We start from the raw sequence: 26,040 nt of genomic DNA, 5'->3' as shown, positions 1-26,040 counted from the left end.
ATCAGTCTCTAATTTCTAGGTAGACACGCAGCATACACGCAGGACCAAAGCTTCCTGGCTCTACGCAGTGTTCTGGTACCGAAACGGTTGCTTAAGCAAAGTCCCTAGGAGTCTTGGAGAGCTTACTACCGTTCAACTAAAGCAGAACAGCGATGAAGGCCTCATGGAGCTGCTGCACGCCTCCCGTTTTGCCAGCATAATCAGGGCCTTACTTCGAGGCTAGTGCTCACATTGACTTTCACGTTTGGTATAGAGCAGAGCAGGGTGAGGTTCCAAGTAGGAACTGGAAGCACAAGGTTTCTTTCGAGAAAACTCATTTTCTTCTATGTGCCATGCCGGCTGTAAGGAAAAGCACGGTAACAACCGTGCTTTGCAGGTAGCTTCGAGGCCGCATGAATGGAGCTTTCAAAACGGGAAAACAAGCTTTGTGCCTTCAGTCTCCCATTTCCAGGTTGACACGCAGCATAAGTACATGTTGATGCTACCACGTCAAAAGAGATTCACGATCCCCACTGGGGCTTCCCCTGAATCAACTTTGTTCTACGACCGGTTCTCTGCGTGCAGCAAAGTGCCTAAACAAAGGATGCGCGAGGGAGACTTAGAGACCTGTGCCTCTTCAAAAGACCTGCTGTGTTACACCAAGAACGGTGCTTAAATTGTACTTGGAATGCAAGCCGACCACCCCCTTGAGGATGCGTGACTCGAAGTGTAAAAAGTGAAACGGGATTAGAAGCAGAGTGTTTTTCTCAATAGAGTTCAGCTAGGGGAATGAGGTTACATCCACTGCATGGAGGACAGTCGAGAAGTGTGGTCGTGAATCCTGTGTGGAGCTGAGGTAATCTGGCTCTGCCAAGGAAGAGTGCAGTGTGTTGCCTTTCTCTAGCCAACACTGGGGTGTTCCAAAAGGCCTACGGGGCTGGAAGTTGCTTAACAGGACTAGAGCTTCCTGTGTCTCCTCAATATTCTGGTACGGAAACGGGTGCTGAAGCAAGGTCCCTAGGAGTCTTGAAAGGCTTACTACCGTGAAACTCAAGCAGAACAGTGAGGAAGGCCTCATGGAGCTGCTGCACGCCTCCCCATTGGCAAGGCAAATCAGGGCCTTACTTCGAGGCTAGGGCTCACGTTGGCTTTCACTTTTGGTATAGAGCAGAGCAGGGTGAGCTTCCAACAAGGAACTGGAAGCACAAGGTTTCTTCCATGAAAACTCATTTTCTTCTCAGAACCATGTCGGCAGTGACGAAAACCCAGGCAACAACAATGCTTTTCAGGTAGCTTCGAGGCCTCATGAACGGAGCTTTCCTAATGGGAAAACAAGCCTTGTGCCATCAGGCTCTCATTTCTAGGTTGACACGCAGCATACACGCAGGACCAGAGCTTCCTGGCTCTCCGCAGTGTTCTGGTACCGAAACGGGGGCTGAAGCAAGGTCCCTAGGAGTCTTGAAAGGCTTACTACCGTGAAACTAAAGCAGAACAACGATGAAGGCCTCATGGAGCTGCTGCACGCCTCCCGTTTTGCAAGGATAATCGAGGCCTTACTTCGAAGCAAGTCTCACGTTGACTTTCACTTTAGGTATAGAGCAGAGCAGGGTGAGCCTCCTACAAGGAACTGGAAGCACAAGGTTTCTTACGAAAAAACTCAGTTTCTTCTCAGAACCATGCCGGCAGTGACGAAAACCCCGCCAACAACAATGCTTTTCCAGTAGCTTCGAGGCCGCATGAACGGAGCTTTCCTAATGGGAAAACAAGCCTTGTGCCATCAGTCTCTAATTTCTAGGTAGACACGCAGCATACACGCAGGACCAAAGCTTCCTGGCTCTACGCAGTGTTCTGGTACCGAAACGGTTGCTTAAGCAAAGTCCCTAGGAGTCTTGGAGAGCTTACTACCGTTCAACTAAAGCAGAACAGCGATGAAGGCCTCATGGAGCTGCTGCACGCCTCCCGTTTTGCCAGCATAATCAGGGCCTTACTTCGAGGCTAGTGCTCACATTGACTTTCACGTTTGGTATAGAGCAGAGCAGGGTGAGGTTCCAAGTAGGAACTGGAAGCACAAGGTTCCTTTCGAGAAAACTCATTTTCTTCTATGTGCCATGCCGGCTGTAAGGAAAAGCACGGTAACAACCGTGCTTTGCAGGTAGCTTCGAGGCCGCATGAATGGAGCTTTCAAAACGGGAAAACAAGCTTTGTGCCTTCAGTCTCCCATTTCCAGGTTGACACGCAGCATAAGTACATGTTGATGCTACCACGTCAAAAGAGATTCACGATCCCCACTGGGGCTTCCCCTGAATCAACTTTGTTCTACGACCGGTTCTCTGCGTGCAGCAAAGTGCCTAAACAAAGGATGCGCGAGGGAGACTTAGAGACCTGTGCCTCTTCAAAAGACCTGCTGTGTTACACCAAGAACGGTGCTTAAATTGTACTTGGAATGCAAGCCGACCACCCCCTTGAGGATGCGTGACTCGAAGTGTAAAAAGTGAAACGGGATTAGAAGCAGAGTGTTTTTCTCAATAGAGTTCAGCTAGGGGAATGAGGTTACATCCACTGCATGGAGGACAGTCGAGAAGTGTGGTCGTGAATCCTGTGTGGAGCTGAGGTAATCTGGCTCTGCCAAGGAAGAGTGCAGTGTGTTGCCTTTCTCTAGCCAACACTGGGGTGTTCCAAAAGGCCTACGGGGCTGGAAGTTGCTTAACAGGACTAGAGCTTCCTGTGTCTCCTCAATATTCTGGTACGGAAACGGGTGCTGAAGCAAGGTCCCTAGGAGTCTTGAAAGGCTTACTACCGTGAAACTCAAGCAGAACAGTGAGGAAGGCCTCATGGAGCTGCTGCACGCCTCCCCATTGGCAAGGCAAATCAGGGCCTTACTTCGAGGCTAGGGCTCACGTTGGCTTTCACTTTTGGTATAGAGCAGAGCAGGGTGAGCTTCCAACAAGGAACTGGAAGCACAAGGTTTCTTCCATGAAAACTCATTTTCTTCTCAGAACCATGTCGGCAGTGACGAAAACCCAGGCAACAACAATGCTTTTCAGGTAGCTTCGAGGCCGCATGAACGGAGCTTTCCTAATGGGAAAACAAGCCTTGTGCCATCAGGCTCTCATTTCTAGGTTGACACGCAGCATACACGCAGGACCAGAGCTTCCTGGCTCTCCGCAGTGTTCTGGTACCGAAACGGGGGCTGAAGCAAGGTCCCTAGGAGTCTTGAAAGGCTTACTACCGTGAAACTAAAGCAGAACAACGATGAAGGCCTCATGGAGCTGCTGCACGCCTCCCGTTTTGCAAGGATAATCGAGGCCTTACTTCGAAGCAAGTCTCACGTTGACTTTCACTTTAGGTATAGAGCAGAGCAGGGTGAGCCTCCTACAAGGAACTGGAAGCACAAGGTTTCTTACGAAAAAACTCAGTTTCTTCTCAGAACCATGCCGGCAGTGACGAAAACCCCGCCAACAACAATGCTTTTCCGGTAGCTTCGAGGCCGCATGAACGGAGCTTTCCTAATGGGAAAACAAGCCTTGTGCCATCAGTCTCTAATTTCTAGGTAGACACGCAGCATACACGCAGGACCAAAGCTTCCTGGCTCTACGCAGTGTTCTGGTACCGAAACGGTTGCTTAAGCAAAGTCCCTAGGAGTCTTGGAGAGCTTACTACCGTTCAACTAAAGCAGAACAGCGATGAAGGCCTCATGGAGCTGCTGCACGCCTCCCGTTTTGCCAGCATAATCAGGGCCTTACTTCGAGGCTAGTGCTCACATTGACTTTCACGTTTGGTATAGAGCAGAGCAGGGTGAGGTTCCAAGTAGGAACTGGAAGCACAAGGTTTCTTTCGAGAAAACTCATTTTCTTCTATGTGCCATGCCGGCTGTAAGGAAAAGCACGGTAACAACCGTGCTTTGCAGGTAGCTTCGAGGCCGCATGAATGGAGCTTTCAAAACGGGAAAACAAGCTTTGTGCCTTCAGTCTCCCATTTCCAGGTTGACACGCAGCATAAGTACATGTTGATGCTACCACGTCAAAAGAGATTCACGATCCCCACTGGGGCTTCCCCTGAATCAACTTTTTTCTACGACCGGTTCTCTGCGTGCAGCAAAGTGCCTAAACAAAGGATGCGCGAGGGAGACTTAGAGACCTGTGCCTCTTCAAAAGACCTGCTGTGTTACACCAAGAACGGTGCTTAAATTGTACTTGGAATGCAAGCCGACCACCCCCTTGAGGATGCGTGACTCGAAGTGTAAAAAGTGAAACGGGATTAGAAGCAGAGTGTTTTTCTCAATAGAGTTCAGCTAGGGGAATGAGGTTACATCCACTGCATGGAGGACAGTCGAGAAGTGTGGTCGTGAATCCTGTGTGGAGCTGAGGTAATCTGGCTCTGCCAAGGAAGAGTGCAGTGTGTTGCCTTTCTCTAGCCAACACTGGGGTGTTCCAAAAGGCCTACGGGGCTGGAAGTTGCTTAACAGGACTAGAGCTTCCTGTGTCTCCTCAATATTCTGGTACGGAAACGGGTGCTGAAGCAAGGTCCCTAGGAGTCTTGAAAGGCTTACTACCGTGAAACTCAAGCAGAACAGTGAGGAAGGCCTCATGGAGCTGCTGCACGCCTCCCCATTGGCAAGGCAAATCAGGGCCTTACTTCGAGGCTAGGGCTCACGTTGGCTTTCACTTTTGGTATAGAGCAGAGCAGGGTGAGCTTCCAACAAGGAACTGGAAGCACAAGGTTTCTTCCATGAAAACTCATTTTCTTCTCAGAACCATGTCGGCAGTGACGAAAACCCAGGCAACAACAATGCTTTTCAGGTAGCTTCGAGGCCGCATGAACGGAGCTTTCCTAATGGGAAAACAAGCCTTGTGCCATCAGGCTCTCATTTCTAGGTTGACACGCAGCATACACGCAGGACCAGAGCTTCCTGGCTCTCCGCAGTGTTCTGGTACCGAAACGGGGGCTGAAGCAAGGTCCCTAGGAGTCTTGAAAGGCTTACTACCGTGAAACTAAAGCAGAACAACGATGAAGGCCTCATGGAGCTGCTGCACGCCCTCCGTTTTGCAAGGATAATCGAGGCCTTACTTCGAAGCAAGTCTCACGTTGACTTTCACTTTAGGTATAGAGCAGAGCAGGGTGAGCCTCCTACAAGGAACTGGAAGCACAAGGTTTCTTACGAAATAACTCAGTTTCTTCTCAGAACCATGCCGGCAGTGACTAAAACCCCGCCAACAACAATGCTTTTCCGGTAGCTTCGAGGCCGCATGAACGGAGCTTTCCTAATGGGGAAACAAGCCTTGTGCCATCAGTCTCTAATTTCTAGGTAGACACGCAGCATACACGCAGGACCAAAGCTTCCTGGCTCTACGCAGTGTTCTGGTACCGAAACGGTTGCTTAAGCAAAGTCCCTAGGAGTCTTGGAGAGCTTACTACCGTTCAACTAAAGCAGAACAACGATGAAGGCCTCATGGAGCTGCTGCACGCCTCCCGTTTTGCCAGCATAATCAGGGCCTTACTTCGAGGCTAGTGCTCACATTGACTTTCACGTTTGGTATAGAGCAGAGCAGGGTGAGGTTCCAAGTAGGAACTGGAAGCACAAGGTTTCTTTCGAGAAAACTCATTTTCTTCTATGTGCCATGCCGGCTGTAAGGAAAAGCACGGTAACAACCGTGCTTTGCAGGTAGCTTCGAGGCCGCATGAATGGAGCTTTCAAAACGGGAAAACAAGCTTTGTGCCTTCAGTCTCCCATTTCCAGGTTGACACGCAGCATAAGTACATGTTGATGCTACCACGTCAAAAGAGATTCACGATCCCCACTGGGGCTTCCCCTGAATCAACTTTGTTCTACGACCGGTTCTCTGCGTGCAGCAAAGTGCCTAAACCAAGGATGCGGGAGGGAGACTTAGAGACCTGTGCCTCTTCAAAAGACCTGCTGTGTTACACCAAGAACGGTGCTTAAATTGTACTTGGAATGCAAGCCGACCACCCCCTTGAGGATGCGTGACTCGAAGTGTAAAAAGTGAAACGGGATTAGAAGCAGAGTGTTTTTCTCAATGGAGTTCAGCTAGGGGAATGAGGTTACATCCACTGCATGGAGGACAGTCGAGAAGTGTGGTCGTGAATCCTGTGTGGAGCTGAGGTAATCTGGCTCTGCCAAGGAAGAGTGCAGTGTGTTGCCTTTCTCTAGCCAACACTGGGGTGTTCCAAAAGGCCTACGGGGCTGGAAGTTGCTTAACAGGACTAGAGCTTCCTGTGTCTCCTCAATATTCTGGTACGGAAACGGGTGCTGAAGCAAGGTCCCTAGGAGTCTTGAAAGGCTTACTACCGTGAAACTCAAGCAGAACAGTGAGGAAGGCCTCATGGAGCTGCTGCACGCCTCCCCATTGGCAAGGCAAATCAGGGCCTTACTTCGAGGCTAGGGCTCACGTTGGCTTTCACTTTTGGTATAGAGCAGAGCAGGGTGAGCTTCCAACAAGGAACTGGAAGCACAAGGTTTCTTCCATGAAAACTCAGTTTCTTCTCAGAACCATGTCGGCAGTGACGAAAACCCAGGCAACAACAATGCTTTTCAGGTAGCTTCGAGGCCGCATGAACGGAGCTTTCCTAATGGGAAAACAAGCCTTGTGCCATCAGGCTCTCATTTCTAGGTTGACACGCAGCATACACGCAGGACCAGAGCTTCCTGGCTCTCCGCAGTGTTCTGGTACCGAAACGGGGGCTGAAGCAAGGTCCCTAGGAGTCTTGAAAGGCTTACTACCGTGAAACTAAAGCAGAACAACGATGAAGGCCTCATGGAGCTGCTGCACGCCTCCCGTTTTGCAAGGATAATCGAGGCCTTACTTCGAAGCAAGTCTCACGTTGACTTTCACTTTAGGTATAGAGCAGAGCAGGGTGAGCCTCCTACAAGGAACTGGAAGCACAAGGTTTCTTACGAAAAAACTCAGTTTCTTCTCAGAACCATGCCGGCAGTGACGAAAACCCCGCCAACAACAATGCTTTTCCGGTAGCTTCGAGGCCGCATGAACGGAGCTTTCCTAATGGGAAAACAAGCCTTGTGCCATCAGTCTCTAATTTCTAGGTAGACACGCAGCATACACGCAGGACCAAAGCTTCCTGGCTCTACGCAGTGTTCTGGTACCGAAACGGTTGCTTAAGCAAAGTCCCTAGGAGTCTTGGAGAGCTTACTACCGTTCAACTAAAGCAGAACAGCGATGAAGGCCTCATGGAGCTGCTGCACGCCTCCCGTTTTGCCAGCATAATCAGGGCCTTACTTCGAGGCTAGTGCTCACATTGACTTTCACGTTTGGTATAGAGCAGAGCAGGGTGAGGTTCCAAGTAGGAACTGGAAGCACAAGGTTTCTTTCGAGAAAACTCATTTTCTTCTATGTGCCATGCCGGCTGTAAGGAAAAGCACGGTAACAACCGTGCTTTGCAGGTAGCTTCGAGGCCGCATGAATGGAGCTTTCAAAACGGGAAAACAAGCTTTGTGCCTTCAGTCTCCCATTTCCAGGTTGACACGCAGCATAAGTACATGTTGATGCTACCACGTCAAAAGAGATTCACGATCCCCACTGGGGCTTCCCCTGAATCAACTTTTTTCTACGACCGGTTCTCTGCGTGCAGCAAAGTGCCTAAACAAAGGATGCGCGAGGGAGACTTAGAGACCTGTGCCTCTTCAAAAGACCTGCTGTGTTACACCAAGAACGGTGCTTAAATTGTACTTGGAATGCAAGCCGACCACCCCCTTGAGGATGCGTGACTCGAAGTGTAAAAAGTGAAACGGGATTAGAAGCAGAGTGTTTTTCTCAATAGAGTTCAGCTAGGGGAATGAGGTTACATCCACTGCATGGAGGACAGTCGAGAAGTGTGGTCGTGAATCCTGTGTGGAGCTGAGGTAATCTGGCTCTGCCAAGGAAGAGTGCAGTGTGTTGCCTTTCTCTAGCCAACACTGGGGTGTTCCAAAAGGCCTACGGGGCTGGAAGTTGCTTAACAGGACTAGAGCTTCCTGTGTCTCCTCAATATTCTGGTACGGAAACGGGTGCTGAAGCAAGGTCCCTAGGAGTCTTGAAAGGCTTACTACCGTGAAACTCAAGCAGAACAGTGAGGAAGGCCTCATGGAGCTGCTGCACGCCTCCCCATTGGCAAGGCAAATCAGGGCCTTACTTCGAGGCTAGGGCTCACGTTGGCTTTCACTTTTGGTATAGAGCAGAGCAGGGTGAGCTTCCAACAAGGAACTGGAAGCACAAGGTTTCTTCCATGAAAACTCATTTTCTTCTCAGAACCATGTCGGCAGTGACGAAAACCCAGGCAACAACAATGCTTTTCAGGTAGCTTCGAGGCCGCATGAACGGAGCTTTCCTAATGGGAAAACAAGCCTTGTGCCATCAGGCTCTCATTTCTAGGTTGACACGCAGCATACACGCAGGACCAGAGCTTCCTGGCTCTCCGCAGTGTTCTGGTACCGAAACGGGGGCTGAAGCAAGGTCCCTAGGAGTCTTGAAAGGCTTACTACCGTGAAACTAAAGCAGAACAACGATGAAGGCCTCATGGAGCTGCTGCACGCCCTCCGTTTTGCAAGGATAATCGAGGCCTTACTTCGAAGCAAGTCTCACGTTGACTTTCACTTTAGGTATAGAGCAGAGCAGGGTGAGCCTCCTACAAGGAACTGGAAGCACAAGGTTTCTTACGAAATAACTCAGTTTCTTCTCAGAACCATGCCGGCAGTGACTAAAACCCCGCCAACAACAATGCTTTTCCGGTAGCTTCGAGGCCGCATGAACGGAGCTTTCCTAATGGGGAAACAAGCCTTGTGCCATCAGTCTCTAATTTCTAGGTAGACACGCAGCATACACGCAGGACCAAAGCTTCCTGGCTCTACGCAGTGTTCTGGTACCGAAACGGTTGCTTAAGCAAAGTCCCTAGGAGTCTTGGAGAGCTTACTACCGTTCAACTAAAGCAGAACAACGATGAAGGCCTCATGGAGCTGCTGCACGCCTCCCGTTTTGCCAGCATAATCAGGGCCTTACTTCGAGGCTAGTGCTCACATTGACTTTCACGTTTGGTATAGAGCAGAGCAGGGTGAGGTTCCAAGTAGGAACTGGAAGCACAAGGTTTCTTTCGAGAAAACTCATTTTCTTCTATGTGCCATGCCGGCTGTAAGGAAAAGCACGGTAACAACCGTGCTTTGCAGGTAGCTTCGAGGCCGCATGAATGGAGCTTTCAAAACGGGAAAACAAGCTTTGTGCCTTCAGTCTCCCATTTCCAGGTTGACACGCAGCATAAGTACATGTTGATGCTACCACGTCAAAAGAGATTCACGATCCCCACTGGGGCTTCCCCTGAATCAACTTTGTTCTACGACCGGTTCTCTGCGTGCAGCAAAGTGCCTAAACCAAGGATGCGCGAGGGAGACTTAGAGACCTGTGCCTCTTCAAAAGACCTGCTGTGTTACACCAAGAACGGTGCTTAAATTGTACTTGGAATGCAAGCCGACCACCCCCTTGAGGATGCGTGACTCGAAGTGTAAAAAGTGAAACGGGATTAGAAGCAGAGTGTTTTTCTCAATGGAGTTCAGCTAGGGGAATGAGGTTACATCCACTGCATGGAGGACAGTCGAGAAGTGTGGTCGTGAATCCTGTGTGGAGCTGAGGTAATCTGGCTCTGCCAAGGAAGAGTGCAGTGTGTTGCCTTTCTCTAGCCAACACTGGGGTGTTCCAAAAGGCCTACGGGGCTGGAAGTTGCTTAACAGGACTAGAGCTTCCTGTGTCTCCTCAATATTCTGGTACGGAAACGGGTGCTGAAGCAAGGTCCCTAGGAGTCTTGAAAGGCTTACTACCGTGAAACTCAAGCAGAACAGTGAGGAAGGCCTCATGGAGCTGCTGCACGCCTCCCCATTGGCAAGGCAAATCAGGGCCTTACTTCGAGGCTAGGGCTCACGTTGGCTTTCACTTTTGGTATAGAGCAGAGCAGGGTGAGCTTCCAACAAGGAACTGGAAGCACAAGGTTTCTTCCATGAAAACTCATTTTCTTCTCAGAACCATGTCGGCAGTGACGAAAACCCAGGCAACAACAATGCTTTTCAGGTAGCTTCGAGGCCGCATGAACGGAGCTTTCCTAATGGGAAAACAAGCCTTGTGCCATCAGGCTCTCATTTCTAGGTTGACACGCAGCATACACGCAGGACCAGAGCTTCCTGGCTCTCCGCAGTGTTCTGGTACCGAAACGGGGGCTGAAGCAAGGTCCCTAGGAGTCTTGAAAGGCTTACTACCGTGAAACTAAAGCAGAACAACGATGAAGGCCTCATGGAGCTGCTGCACGCCTCCCGTTTTGCAAGGATAATCGAGGCCTTACTTCGAAGCAAGTCTCACGTTGACTTTCACTTTAGGTATAGAGCAGAGCAGGGTGAGCCTCCTACAAGGAACTGGAAGCACAAGGTTTCTTACGAAAAAACTCAGTTCCTTCTCAGAACCATGCCGGCAGTGACGAAAACCCCGCCAACAACAATGCTTTTCCGGTAGCTTCGAGGCCGCATGAACGGAGCTTTCCTAATGGGAAAACAAGCCTTGTGCCATCAGTCTCTAATTTCTAGGTAGACACGCAGCATACACGCAGGACCAAAGCTTCCTGGCTCTACGCAGTGTTCTGGTACCGAAACGGTTGCTTAAGCAAAGTCCCTAGGAGTCTTGGAGAGCTTACTACCGTTCAACTAAAGCAGAACAGCGATGAAGGCCTCATGGAGCTGCTGCACGCCTCCCGTTTTGCCAGCATAATCAGGGCCTTACTTCGAGGCTAGTGCTCACATTGACTTTCACGTTTGCTATAGAGCAGAGCAGGGTGAGGTTCCAAGTAGGAACTGGAAGCACAAGGTTTCTTTCGAGAAAACTCATTTTCTTCTATGTGCCATGCCGGCTGTAAGGAAAAACACGGTAACAACCGTGCTTTGCAGGTAGCTTCGAGGCCGCATGAATGGAGCTTTCAAAACGGGAAAACAAGCTTTGTGCCTTCAGTCTCCCATTTCCAGGTTGACACGCAGCATAAGTACATGTTGATGCTACCACGTCAAAAGAGATTCACGATCCCCACTGGGGCTTCCCCTGAATCAACTTTGTTCTACGACCGGTTCTCTGCGTGCAGCAAAGTGCCTAAACAAAGGATGCGCGAGGGAGACTTAGAGACCTGTGCCTCTTCAAAAGACCTGCTGTGTTACACCAAGAACGGTGCTTAAATTGTACTTGGAATGCAAGCCGACCACCCCCTTGAGGATGCGTGACTCGAAGTGTAAAAAGTGAAACGGGATTAGAAGCAGAGTGTTTTTCTCAATAGAGTTCAGCTAGGGGAATGAGGTTCCATCCACTGCATGGAGGACAGTCGAGAAGTGTGGTCGTGAATCCTGTGTGGAGCTGAGGTAATCTGGCTCTGCCAAGGAAGAGTGCAGTGTGTTGCCTTTCTCTAGCCAACACTGGGGTGTTCCAAAAGGCCTACGGGGCTGGAAGTTGCTTAACAGGACTAGAGCTTCCTGTGTCTCCTCAATATTCTGGTACGGAAACGGGTGCTGAAGCAAGGTCCCTAGGAGTCTTGAAAGGCTTACTACCGTGAAACTCAAGCAGAACAGTGAGGAAGGCCTCATGGAGCTGCTGCACGCCTCCCCATTGGCAAGGCAAATCAGGGCCTTACTTCGAGGCTAGGGCTCACGTTGGCTTTCACTTTTGGTATAGAGCAGAGCAGGGTGAGCTTCCAACAAGGAACTGGAAGCACAAGGTTTCTTCCATGAAAACTCATTTTCTTCTCAGAACCATGTCGGCAGTGACGAAAACCCAGGCAACAACAATGCTTTTCAGGTAGCTTCGAGGCCGCATGAACGGAGCTTTCCTAATGGGAAAACAAGCCTTGTGCCATCAGGCTCTCATTTCTAGGTTGACACGCAGCATACACGCAGGACCAGAGCTTCCTGGCTCTCCGCAGTGTTCTGGTACCGAAACGGGGGCTGAAGCAAGGTCCCTAGGAGTCTTGAAAGGCTTACTACCGTGAAACTAAAGCAGAACAACGATGAAGGCCTCATGGAGCTGCTGCACGCCTCCCGTTTTGCAAGGATAATCGAGGCCTTACTTCGAAGCAAGTCTCACGTTGACTTTCACTTTAGGTATAGAGCAGAGCAGGGTGAGCCTCCTACAAGGAACTGGAAGCACAAGGTTTCTTACGAAAAAACTCAGTTTCTTCTCAGAACCATGCCGGCAGTGACGAAAACCCCGCCAACAACAATGCTTTTCCGGTAGCTTCGAGGCCGCATGAACGGAGCTTTCCTAATGGGAAAACAAGCCTTGTGCCATCAGTCTCTAATTTCTAGGTAGACACGCAGCATACACGCAGGACCAAAGCTTCCTGGCTCTACGCAGTGTTCTGGTACCGAAACGGTTGCTTAAGCAAAGTCCCTAGGAGTCTTGGAGAGCTTACTACCGTTCAACTAAAGCAGAACAGCGATGAAGGCCTCATGGAGCTGCTGCACGCCTCCCGTTTTGCCAGCATAATCAGGGCCTTACTTCGAGGCTAGTGCTCACATTGACTTTCACGTTTGCTATAGAGCAGAGCAGGGTGAGGTTCCAAGTAGGAACTGGAAGCACAAGGTTTCTTTCGAGAAAACTCATTTTCTTCTATGTGCCATGCCGGCTGTAAGGAAAAGCACGGTAACAACCGTGCTTTGCAGGTAGCTTCGAGGCCGCATGAATGGAGCTTTCAAAACGGGAAAACAAGCTTTGTGCCTTCAGTCTCCCATTTCCAGGTTGACACGCAGCATAAGTACATGTTGATGCTACCACGTCAAAAGAGATTCACGATCCCCACTGGGGCTTCCCCTGAATCAACTTTTTTCTACGACCGGTTCTCTGCGTGCAGCAAAGTGCCTAAACAAAGGATGCGCGAGGGAGACTTAGAGACCTGTGCCTCTTCAAAAGACCTGCTGTGTTACACCAAGAACGGTGCTTAAATTGTACTTGGAATGCAAGCCGACCACCCCCTTGAGGATGCGTGACTCGAAGTGTAAAAAGTGAAACGGGATTAGAAGCAGAGTGTTTTTCTCAATAGAGTTCAGCTAGGGGAATGAGGTTACATCCACTGCATGGAGGACAGTCGAGAAGTGTGGTCGTGAATCCTGTGTGGAGCTGAGGTAATCTGGCTCTGCCAAGGAAGAGTGCAGTGTGTTGCCTTTCTCTAGCCAACACTGGGGTGTTCCAAAAGGCCTACGGGGCTGGAAGTTGCTTAACAGGACTAGAGCTTCCTGTGTCTCCTCAATATTCTGGTACGGAAACGGGTGCTGAAGCAAGGTCCCTAGGAGTCTTGAAAGGCTTACTACCGTGAAACTCAAGCAGAACAGTGAGGAAGGCCTCATGGAGCTGCTGCACGCCTCCCCATTGGCAAGGCAAATCAGGGCCTTACTTCGAGGCTAGGGCTCACGTTGGCTTTCACTTTTGGTATAGAGCAGAGCAGGGTGAGCTTCCAACAAGGAACTGGAAGCACAAGGTTTCTTCCATGAAAACTCATTTTCTTCTCAGAACCATGTCGGCAGTGACGAAAACCCAGGCAACAACAATGCTTTTCAGGTAGCTTCGAGGCCGCATGAACGGAGCTTTCCTAATGGGAAAACAAGCCTTGTGCCATCAGGCTCTCATTTCTAGGTTGACACGCAGCATACACGCAGGACCAGAGCTTCCTGGCTCTCCGCAGTGTTCTGGTACCGAAACGGGGGCTGAAGCAAGGTCCCTAGGAGCCTTGAAAGGCTTACTACCGTGAAACTAAAGCAGAACAACGATGAAGGCCTCATGGAGCTGCTGCACGCCTCCCGTTTTGCAAGGATAATCGAGGCCTTACTTCGAAGCAAGTCTCACGTTGACTTTCACTTTAGGTATAGAGCAGAGCAGGGTGAGCCTCCTACAAGGAACTGGAAGCACAAGGTTTCTTACGAAAAAACTCAGTTTTTTCTCAGAACCATGCCGGCAGTGACGAAAACCCCGCCAACAACAATGCTTTTCCGGTAGCTTCGAGGCCGCATGAACGGAGCTTTCCTAATGGGAAAACAAGCCTTGTGCCATCAGTCTCTAATTTCTAGGTAGACACGCAGCATACACGCAGGACCAAAGCTTCCTGGCTCTACGCAGTGTTCTGGTACCGAAACGGTTGCTTAAGCAAAGTCCCTAGGAGTCTTGGAGAGCTTACTACCGTTCAACTAAAGCAGAACAGCGATGAAGGCCTCATGGAGCTGCTGCACGCCTCCCGTTTTGCCAGCATAATCAGGGCCTTACTTCGAGGCTAGTGCTCACATTGACTTTCACGTTTGGTATAGAGCAGAGCAGGGTGAGGTTCCAAGTAGGAACTGGAAGCACAAGGTTCCTTTCGAGAAAACTCATTTTCTTCTATGTGCCATGTCGGCTGTAAGGAAAAGCACGGTAACAACCGTGCTTTGCAGGTAGCTTCGAGGCCGCATGAATGGAGCTTTCAAAACGGGAAAACAAGCTTTGTGCCTTCAGTCTCCCATTTCCAGGTTGACACGCAGCCTAAGTACATGTTGATGCTACCACGTCAAAAGAGATTCACGATCCCCACTGGGGCTTCCCCTGAATCAACTTTGTTCTACGACCGGTTCTCTGCGTGCAGCAAAGTGCCTAAACAAAGGATGCGCGAGGGAGACTTAGAGACCTGTGCCTCTTCAAAAGACCTGCTGTGTTACACCAAGAACGGTGCTTAAATTGTACTTGGAATGCAAGCCGACCACCCCCTTGAGGATGCGTGACTCGAAGTGTAAAAAGTGAAACGGGATTAGAAGCAGAGTGTTTTTCTCAATAGAGTTCAGCTAGGGGAATGAGGTTACATCCACTGCATGGAGGACAGTCGAGAAGTGTGGTCGTGAATCCTGTGTGGAGCTGAGGTAATCTGGCTCTGCCAAGGAAGAGTGCAGTGTGTTGCCTTTCTCTAGCCAACACTGGGGTGTTCCAAAAGGCCTACGGGGCTGGAAGTTGCTTAACAGGACTAGAGCTTCCTGTGTCTCCTCAATATTCTGGTACGGAAACGGGTGCTGAAGCAAGGTCCCTAGGAGTCTTGAAAGGCTTACTACCGTGAAACTCAAGCAGAACAGTGAGGAAGGCCTCATGGAGCTGCTGCACGCCTCCCCATTGGCAAGGCAAATCAGGGCCTTACTTCGAGGCTAGGGCTCACGTTGGCTTTCACTTTTGGTATAGAGCAGAGCAGGGTGAGCTTCCAACAAGGAACTGGAAGCACAAGGTTTCTTACATGAAAACTCATTTTCTTCTCAGAACCATGTCGGCAGTGACGAAAACCCAGGCAACAACAATGCTTTTCAGGTAGCTTCGAGGCCGCATGAACGGAGCTTTCCTAATGGGAAAACAAGCCTTGTGCCATCAGGCTCTCATTTCTAGGTTGACACGCAGCATACACGCAGGACCAGAGCTTCCTGGCTCTCCGCAGTGTTCTGGTACCGAAACGGGGGCTGAAGCAAGGTCCCTAGGAGTCTTGAAAGGCTTACTACCGTGAAACTAAAGCAGAACAACGATGAAGGCCTCATGGAGCTGCTGCACGCCTCCCGTTTTGCAAGGATAATCGAGGCCTTACTTCGAAGCAAGTCTCACGTTGACTTTCACTTTAGGTATAGAGCAGAGCAGGGTGAGCCTCCTACAAGGAACTGGAAGCACAAGGTTTCTTACGAAAAAACTCAGTTTTTTCTCAGAACCATGCCGGCAGTGACGAAAACCCCGCCAACAACAATGCTTTTCCGGTAGCTTCGAGGCCGCATGAACGGAGCTTTCCTAATGGGAAAACAAGCCTTGTGCCATCAGTCTCTAATTTCTAGGTAGACACGCAGCATACACGCAGGACCAAAGCTTCCTGGCTCTACGCAGTGTTCTGGTACCGAAACGGTTGCTTAAGCAAAGTCCCTAGGAGTCTTGGAGAGCTTACTACCGTTCAACTAAAGCAGAACAGCGATGAAGGCCTCATGGAGCTGCTGCACGCCTCCCGTTTTGCCAGCATAATCAGGGCCTTACTTCGAGGCTAGTGCTCACATTGACTTTCACGTTTGGTATAGAGCAGAGCAGGGTGAGGTTCCAAGTAGGAACTGGAAGCACAAGGTTCCTTTCGAGAAAACTCATTTTCTTCTATGTGCCATGCCGGCTGTAAGGAAAAGCACGGTAACAACCGTGCTTTGCAGGTAGCTTCGAGGCCGCATGAATGGAGCTTTCAAAACGGGAAAACAAGCTTTGTGCCTTCAGTCTCCCATTTCCAGGTTGACACGCAGCATAAGTACATGTTGATGCTACCACGTCAAAAGAGATTCACGATCCCCACTGGGGCTTCCCCTGAATCAACTTTTTTCTACGACCGGTTCTCTGCGTGCAGCAAAGTGCCTAAACAAAGGATGCGCGAGGGAGACTTAGAGACCTGTGCCTCTTCAAAAGACCTGCTGTGTTACACCAAGAACGGTGCTTAAATTGTACTTGGAATGCAAGCCGACCACCCCCTTGAGGATGCGTGACTCGAAGTGTAAAAAGTGAAACGGGATTAGAAGCAGAGTGTTTTTCTCAATAGAGTTCAGCTAGGGGAATGAGGTTACATCCACTGCATGGAGGACAGTCGAGAAGTGTGGTCGTGAATCCTGTGTGGAGCTGAGGTAATCTGGCTCTGCCAAGGAAGAGTGCAGTGTGTTGCCTTTCTCTAGCCAACACTGGGGTGTTCCAAAAGGCCTACGGGGCTGGAAGTTGCTTAACAGGACTAGAGCTTCCTGTGTCTCCTCAATATTCTGGTACGGAAACGGGTGCTGAAGCAAGGTCCCTAGGAGTCTTGAAAGGCTTACTACCGTGAAACTCAAGCAGAACAGTGAGGAAGGCCTCATGGAGCTGCTGCACGCCTCCCCATTGGCAAGGCAAATCAGGGCCTTACTTCGAGGCTAGGGCTCACGTTGGCTTTCACTTTTGGTATAGAGCAGAGCAGGGTGAGCTTCCAACAAGGAACTGGAAGCACAAGGTTTCTTCCATGAAAACTCATTTTCTTCTCAGAACCATGTCGGCAGTGACGAAAACCCAGGCAACAACAATGCTTTTCAGGTAGCTTCGAGGCCGCATGAACGGAGCTTTCCTAATGGGAAAACAAGCCTTGTGCCATCAGGCTCTCATTTCTAGGTTGACACGCAGCATACACGCAGGACCAGAGCTTCCTGGCTCTCCGCAGTGTTCTGGTACCGAAACGGGGGCTGAAGCAAGGTCCCTAGGAGTCTTGAAAGGCTTACTACCGTGAAACTAAAGCAGAACAACGATGAAGGCCTCATGGAGCTGCTGCACGCCTCCCGTTTTGCAAGGATAATCGAGGCCTTACTTCGAAGCAAGTCTCACGTTGACTTTCACTTTAGGTATAGAGCAGAGCAGGGTGAGCCTCCTACAAGGAACTGGAAGCACAAGGTTTCTTACGAAAAAACTCAGTTTTTTCTCAGAACCATGCCGGCAGTGACGAAAACCCCGCCAACAACAATGCTTTTCCGGTAGCTTCGAGGCCGCATGAACGGAGCTTTCCTAATGGGAAAACAAGCCTTGTGCCATCAGTCTCTAATTTCTAGGTAGACACGCAGCATACACGCAGGACCAAAGCTTCCTGGCTCTACGCAGTGTTCTGGTACCGAAACGGTTGCTTAAGCAAAGTCCCTAGGAGTCTTGGAGAGCTTACTACCGTTCAACTAAAGCAGAACAGCGATGAAGGCCTCATGGAGCTGCTGCACGCCTCCCGTTTTGCCAGCATAATCAGGGCCTTACTTCGAGGCTAGTGCTCACATTGACTTTCACGTTTGGTATAGAGCAGAGCAGGGTGAGGTTCCAAGTAGGAACTGGAAGCACAAGGTTGCTTTCGAGAAAACTCATTTTCTTCTATGTGCCATGCCGGCTGTAAGGAAAAGCACGGTAACAACCGTGCTTTGCAGGTAGCTTCGAGGCCGCATGAATGGAGCTTTCAAAACGGGAAAACAAGCTTTGTGCCTTCAGTCTCCCATTTCCAGGTTGACACGCAGCATAAGTACATGTTGATGCTACCACGTCAAAAGAGATTCACGATCCCCACTGGGGCTTCCCCTGAATCAACTTTTTTCTACGACCGGTTCTCTGCGTGCAGCAAAGTGCCTAAACAAAGGATGCGCGAGGGAGACTTAGAGACCTGTGCCTCTTCAAAAGACCTGCTGTGTTACACCAAGAACGGTGCTTAAATTGTACTTGGAATGCAAGCCGACCACCCCCTTGAGGATGCGTGACTCGAAGTGTAAAAAGTGAAACGGGATTAGAAGCAGAGTGTTTTTCTCAATAGAGTTCAGCTAGGGGAATGAGGTTACATCCACTGCATGGAGGACAGTCGAGAAGTGTGGTCGTGAATCCTGTGTGGAGCTGAGGTAATCTGGCTCTGCCAAGGAAGAGTGCAGTGTGTTGCCTTTCTCTAGCCAACACTGGGGTGTTACAAAAGGCCTATGGGGCTGGAAGTTGCTTAACAGGACTAGAGCTTCCTGTGTCTCCTCAATATTCTGGTACGGAAACGGGTGCTGAAGCAAGGTCCCTAGGAGTCTTGAAAGGCTTACTACCGTGAAACTCAAGCAGAACAGTGAGGAAGGCCTCATGGAGCTGCTGCACGCCTCCCCATTGGCAAGGCAAATCAGGGCCTTACTTCGAGGCTAGGGCTCACGTTGGCTTTCACTTTTGGTATAGAGCAGAGCAGGGTGAGCTTCCAACAAGGAACTGGAAGCACAAGGTTTCTTCCATGAAAACTCATTTTCTTCTCAGAACCATGTCGGCAGTGACGAAAACCCAGGCAACAACAATGCTTTTCAGGTAGCTTCGAGGCCGCATGAACGGAGCTTTCCTAATGGGAAAACAAGCCTTGTGCCATCAGGCTCTCATTTCTAGGTTGACACGCAGCATACACGCAGGACCAGAGCTTCCTGGCTCTCCGCAGTGTTCTGGTACCGAAACGGGGGCTGAAGCAAGGTCCCTAGGAGTCTTGAAAGGCTTACTACCGTGAAACTAAAGCAGAACAACGATGAAGGCCTCATGGAGCTGCTGCACGCCCTCCGTTTTGCAAGGATAATCGAGGCCTTACTTCGAAGCAAGTCTCACGTTGACTTTCACTTTAGGTATAGAGCAGAGCAGGGTGAGCCTCCTACAAGGAACTGGAAGCACAAGGTTTCTTACGAAATAACTCAGTTTCTTCTCAGAACCATGCCGGCAGTGACTAAAACCCCGCCAACAACAATGCTTTTCCGGTAGCTTCGAGGCCGCATGAACGGAGCTTTCCTAATGGGGAAACAAGCCTTGTGCCATCAGTCTCTAATTTCTAGGTAGACACGCAGCATACACGCAGGACCAAAGCTTCCTGGCTCTACGCAGTGTTCTGGTACCGAAACGGTTGCTTAAGCAAAGTCCCTAGGAGTCTTGGAGAGCTGACTACCGTTCAACTAAAGCAGAACAGCGATGAAGGCCTCATGGAGCTGCTGCACGCCTCCCGTTTTGCCAGCATAATCAGGGCCTTACTTCGAGGCTAGTGCTCACATTGACTTTCACGTTTGGTATAGAGCAGAGCAGGGTGAGGTTCCAAGTAGGAACTGGAAGCACAAGGTTTCTTTCGAGAAAACTCATTTTCTTCTATGTGCCATGCCGGCTGTAAGGAAAAGCACGGTAACAACCGTGCTTTGCAGGTAGCTTCGAGGCCGCATGAATGGAGCTTTCAAAACGGGAAAACAAGCTTTGTGCCTTCAGTCTCCCATTTCCAGGTTGACACGCAGCATAAGTACATGTTGATGCTACCACGTCAAAAGAGATTCACGATCCCCACTGGGGCTTCCCCTGAATCAACTTTGTTCTACGACCGGTTCTCTGCGTGCAGCAAAGTGCCTAAACAGAGGATGCGCGAGGGAGACTTAGAGACCTGTGCCTCTTCAAAAGACCTGCTGTGTTACACCAAGAACGGTGCTTAAATTGTACTTGGAATGCAAGCCGACCACCCCCTTGAGGATGCGTGACTCGAAGTGTAAAAAGTGAAACGGGATTAGAAGCAGAGTGTTTTTCTCAATGGAGTTCAGCTAGGGGAATGAGGTTACATCCACTGCATGGAGGACAGTCGAGAAGTGTGGTCGTGAATCCTGTGTGGAGCTGAGGTAATCTGGCTCTGCCAAGGAAGAGTGCAGTGTGTTGCCTTTCTCTAGCCAACACTGGGGTGTTCCAAAAGGCCTACGGGGCTGGAAGTTGCTTAACAGGACTAGAGCTTCCTGTGTCTCCTCAATATTCTGGTACGGAAACGGGTGCTGAAGCAAGGTCCCTAGGAGTCTTGAAAGGCTTACTACCGTGAAACTCAAGCAGAACAGTGAGGAAGGCCTCATGGAGCTGCTGCACGCCTCCCCATTGGCAAGGCAAATCAGGGCCTTACTTCGAGGCTAGGGCTCACGTTGGCTTTCACTTTTGGTATAGAGCAGAGCAGGGTGAGCTTCCAACAAGGAACTGGAAGCACAAGGTTTCTTCCATGAAAACTCATTTTCTTCTCAGAACCATGTCGGCAGTGACGAAAACCCAGGCAACAACAATGCTTTTCAGGTAGCTTCGAGGCCGCATGAACGGAGCTTTCCTAATGGGAAAACAAGCCTTGTGCCATCAGGCTCTCATTTCTAGGTTGACACGCAGCATACACGCAGGACCAGAGCTTCCTGGCTCTCCGCAGTGTTCTGGTACCGAAACGGGGGCTGAAGCAAGGTCCCTAGGAGTCTTGAAAGGCTTACTACCGTGAAACTAAAGCAGAACAACGATGAAGGCCTTATGGAGCTGCTGCACGCCTCCCGTTTTGCAAGGATAATCGAGGCCTTACTTCGAAGCAAGTCTCACGTTGACTTTCACTTTAGGTATAGAGCAGAGCAGGGTGAGCCTCCTACAAGGAACTGGAAGCACAAGGTTTCTTACGAAATAACTCAGTTTCTTCTCAGAACCATGCCGGCAGTGACTCAAACCCCGCCAACAACAATGCTTTTCCGGTAGCTTCGAGGCCGCATGAACGGAGCTTTCCTAATGGGAAAACAAGCCTTGTGCCATCAGTCTCTAATTTCTAGGTAGACACGCAGCATACACGCAGGACCAAAGCTTCCTGGCTCTACGCAGTGTTCTGGTACCAAAACGGTTGCTTAAGCAAAGTCCCTAGGAGTCTTGGAGAGCTTACTACCGTTCAACTAAAGCAGAACAGCGATGAAGGCCTCATGGAGCTGCTGCACGCCTCCCGTTTTGCCAGCATAATCAGGGCCTTACTTCGAGGCTAGTGCTCACATTGACTTTCACGTTTGGTATAGAGCAGAGCAGGGTGAGGTTCCAAGTAGGAACTGGAAGCACAAGGTTTCTTTCGAGAAAACTCATTTTCTTCTATGTGCCATGCCGGCTGTAAGGAAAAGCACGGTAACAACCGTGCTTTGCAGGTAGCTTCGAGGCCGCATGAATGGAGCTTTCAAAACGGGAAAACAAGCTTTGTGCCTTCAGTCTCCCATTTCCAGGTTGACACGCAGCATAAGTACATGTTGATGCTACCACGTCAAAAGAGATTCACGATCCCCACTGGGGCTTCCCCTGAATCAACTTTGTTCTACGACCGGTTCTCTGCGTGCAGCAAAGTGCCTAAACAAAGGATGCGCGAGGGAGACTTAGAGACCTGTGCCTCTTCAAAAGACCTGCTGTGTTACACCAAGAACGGTGCTTAAATTGTACTTGGAATGCAAGCCGACCACCCCCTTGAGGATGCGTGACTCGAAGTGTAAAAAGTGAAACGGGATTAGAAGCAGAGTGTTTTTCTCAATAGAGTTCAGCTAGGGGAATGAGGTTACATCCACTGCATGGAGGACAGTCGAGAAGTGTGGTCGTGAATCCTGTGTGGAGCTGAGGTAATCTGGCTCTGCCAAGGAAGAGTGCAGTGTGTTGCCTTTCTCTAGCCAACACTGGGGTGTTCCAAAAGGCCTACGGGGCTGGAAGTTGCTTAACAGGACTAGAGCTTCCTGTGTCTCCTCAATATTCTGGTACGGAAACGGGTGCTGAAGCAAGGTCCCTAGGAGTCTTGAAAGGCTTACTACCGTGAAACTCAAGCAGAACAGTGAGGAAGGCCTCATGGAGCTGCTGCACGCCTCCCCATTGGCAAGGCAAATCAGGGCCTTACTTCGAGGCTAGGGCGCACGTTGGCTTTCACTTTTGGTATAGAGCAGAGCAGGGTGAGCTTCCAACAAGGAACTGGAAGCACAAGGTTTCTTCCATGAAAACTCATTTTCTTCTCAGAACCATGTCGGCAGTGACGAAAACCCAGGCAACAACAATGCTTTTCAGGTAGCTTCGAGGCCGCATGAACGGAGCTTTCCTAATGGGAAAACAAGCCTTGTGCCATCAGGCTCTCATTTCTAGGTTGACACGCAGCATACACGCAGGACCAGAGCTTCCTGGCTCTCCGCAGTGTTCTGGTACCGAAACGGGGGCTGAAGCAAGGTCCCTAGGAGTCTTGAAAGGCTTACTACCGTGAAACTAAAGCAGAACAACGATGAAGGCCTCATGGAGCTGCTGCACGCCCTCCGTTTTGCAAGGATAATCGAGGCCTTACTTCGAAGCAAGTCTCACGTTGACTTTCACTTTAGGTATAGAGCAGAGCAGGGTGAGCCTCCTACAAGGAACTGGAAGCACAAGGTTTCCTACGAAAAAACTCAGTTTCTTCTCAGAACCATGCCGGCAGTGACGAAAAGCCCGCCAACAACAATGCTTTTCCGGTAGCTTCGAGGCCGCATGAACGGAGCTTTCCTAATGGGAAAACAAGCCTTGTGCCATCAGTCTCTAATTTCTAGGTAGACACGCAGCATACACGCAGGACCAAAGCTTCCTGGCTCTACGCAGTGTTCTGGTACCGAAACGGTTGCTTAAGCAAAGTCCCTAGGAGTCTTGGAGAGCTTACTACCGTTCAACTAAAGCAGAACAGCGATGAAGGCCTCATGGAGCTGCTGCACGCCTCCCGTTTTGCCAGCATAATCAGGGCCTTACTTCGAGGCTAGTGCTCACATTGACTTTCACGTTTGGTATAGAGCAGAGCAGGGTGAGGTTCCAAGTAGGAACTGGAAGCACAAGGTTTCTTTCGAGAAAACTCATTTTCTTCTATGTGCCATGCCGGCTGTAAGGAAAAGCACGGTAACAACCGTGCTTTGCAGGTAGCTTCGAGGCCGCATGAATGGAGCTTTCAAAACGGGAAAACAAGCTTTGTGCCTTCAGTCTCCCATTTCCAGGTTGACACGCAGCATAAGTACATGTTGATGCTACCACGTCAAAAGAGATTCACGATCCCCACTGGGGCTTCCCCTGAATCAACTTTGTTCTACGACCGGTTCTCTGCGTGCAGCAAAGTGCCTAAACAAAGGATGCGCGAGGGAGACTTAGAGACCTGTGCCTCTTCAAAAGACCTGCTGTGTTACACCAAGAACGGTGCTTAAATTGTACTTGGAATGCAAGCCGACCACCCCCTTGAGGATGCGTGACTCGAAGTGTAAAAAGTGAAACGGGATTAGAAGCAGAGTGTTTTTCTCAATAGAGTTCAGCTAGGGGAATGAGGTTACATCCACTGCATGGAGGACAGTCGAGAAGTGTGGTCGTGAATCCTGTGTGGAGCTGAGGTAATCTGGCTCTGCCAAGGAAGAGTGCAGTGTGTTGCCTTTCTCTAGCCAACACTGGGGTGTTCCAAAAGGCCTACGGGGCTGGAAGTTGCTTAACAGGACTAGAGCTTCCTGTGTCTCCTCAATATTCTGGTACGGAAACGGGTGCTGAAGCAAGGTCCCTAGGAGTCTTGAAAGGCTTACTACCGTGAAACTCAAGCAGAACAGTGAGGAAGGCCTCATGGAGCTGCTGCACGCCTCCCCATTGGCAAGGCAAATCAGGGCCTTACTTCGAGGCTAGGGCGCACGTTGGCTTTCACTTTTGGTATAGAGCAGAGCAGGGTGAGCTTCCAACAAGGAACTGGAAGCACAAGGTTTCTTCCATGAAAACTCATTTTCTTCTCAGAACCATGTCGGCAGTGACGAAAACCCAGGCAACAACAATGCTTTTCAGGTAGCTTCGAGGCCGCATGAACGGAGCTTTCCTAATGGGAAAACAAGCCTTGTGCCATCAGGCTCTCATTTCTAGGTTGACACGCAGCATACACGCAGGACCAGAGCTTCCTGGCTCTCCGCAGTGTTCTGGTACCGAAACGGGGGCTGAAGCAAGGTCCCTAGGAGTCTTGAAAGGCTTACTACCGTGAAACTAAAGCAGAACAACGATGAAGGCCTCATGGAGCTGCTGCACGCCTCCCGTTTTGCAAGGATAATCGAGGCCTTACTTCGAAGCAAGTCTCACGTTGACTTTCACTTTAGGTATAGAGCAGAGCAGGGTGAGCCTCCTACAAGGAACTGGAAGCACAAGGTTTCTTACGAAAAAACTCAGTTTCTTCTCAGAACCATGCCGGCAGTGACGAAAAGCCCGCCAACAACAATGCTTTTCCGGTAGCTTCGAGGCCGCATGAACGGAGCTTTCCTAATGGGAAAACAAGCCTTGTGCCATCAGTCTCTACTTTCTAGGTAGACACGCAGCATACACGCAGGACCAAAGCTTCCTGGCTCTACGCAGTGTTCTGGTACCGAAACGGTTGCTTAAGCAAAGTCCCTAGGAGTCTTGGAGAGCTTACTACCGTTCAACTAAAGCAGAACAGCGATGAAGGCCTCATGGAGCTGCTGCACGCCTCCCGTTTTGCCAGCATAATCAGGGCCTTACTTCGAGGCTAGTGCTCACATTGACTTTCACGTTTGGTATAGAGCAGAGCAGGGTGAGGTTCCAAGTAGGAACTGGAAGCACAAGGTTTCTTTCGAGAAAACTCATTTTCTTCTATGTGCCATGCCGGCTGTAAGGAAAAGCACGGTAACAACCGTGCTTTGCAGGTAGCTTCGAGGCCGCATGAATGGAGCTTTCAAAACGGGAAAACAAGCTTTGTGCCTTCAGTCTCCCATTTCCAGGTTGACACGCAGCATAAGTACATGTTGATGCTACCACGTCAAAAGAGATTCACGATCCCCACTGGGGCTTCCCCTGAATCAACTTTGTTCTACGACTGGTTCTCTGCGTGCAGCAAAGTGCCTAAACAAAGGATGCGCGAGGGAGACTTAGAGACCTGTGCCTCTTCAAAAGACCTGCTGTGTTACACCAAGAACGGTGCTTAAATTGTACTTGGAATGCAAGCCGACCACCCCCTTGAGGATGCGTGACTCGAAGTGTAAAAAGTGAAACGGGATTAGAAGCAGAGTGTTTTTCTCAATAGAGTTCAGCTAGGGGAATGAGGTTACATCCACTGCATGGAGGACAGTCGAGAAGTGTGGTCGTGAATCCTGTGTGGAGCTGAGGTAATCTGGCTCTGCCAAGGAAGAGTGCAGTGTGTTGCCTTTCTCTAGCCAACACTGGGGTGTTCCAAAAGGCCTACGGGGCTGGAAGTTGCTTAACAGGACTAGAGCTTCCTGTGTCTCCTCAATATTCTGGTACGGAAACGGGTGCTGAAGCAAGGTCCCTAGGAGTCTTGAAAGGCTTACTACCGTGAAACTCAAGCAGAACAGTGAGGAAGGCCTCATGGAGCTGCTGCACGCCTCCCCATTGGCAAGGCAAATCAGGGCCTTACTTCGAGGCTAGGGCTCACGTTGGCTTTCACTTTTGGTATAGAGCAGAGCAGGGTGAGCTTCCAACAAGGAACTGGAAGCACAAGGTTTCTTCCATGAAAACTCATTTTCTTCTCAGAACCATGTCGGCAGTGACGAAAACCCAGGCAACAACAATGCTTTTCAGGTAGCTTCGAGGCCGCATGAACGGAGCTTTCCTAATGGGAAAACAAGCCTTGTGCCATCAGGCTCTCATTTCTAGGTTGACACGCAGCATACACGCAGGACCAGAGCTTCCTGGCTTTCCGCAGTGTTCTGGTACCGAAACGGGGGCTGAAGCAAGGTCCCTAGGAGTCTTGAAAGGCTTACTACCGTGAAACTAAAGCAGA

The sequence above is a fragment of the Eubalaena glacialis genome, chromosome 16, assembly GCF_028564815.1.
Source record: "Eubalaena glacialis isolate mEubGla1 chromosome 16, mEubGla1.1.hap2.+ XY, whole genome shotgun sequence".
NCBI lineage: Eukaryota > Metazoa > Chordata > Mammalia > Artiodactyla > Balaenidae > Eubalaena > Eubalaena glacialis.
Note: the sequence above shows the minus strand (reverse complement) of the source record.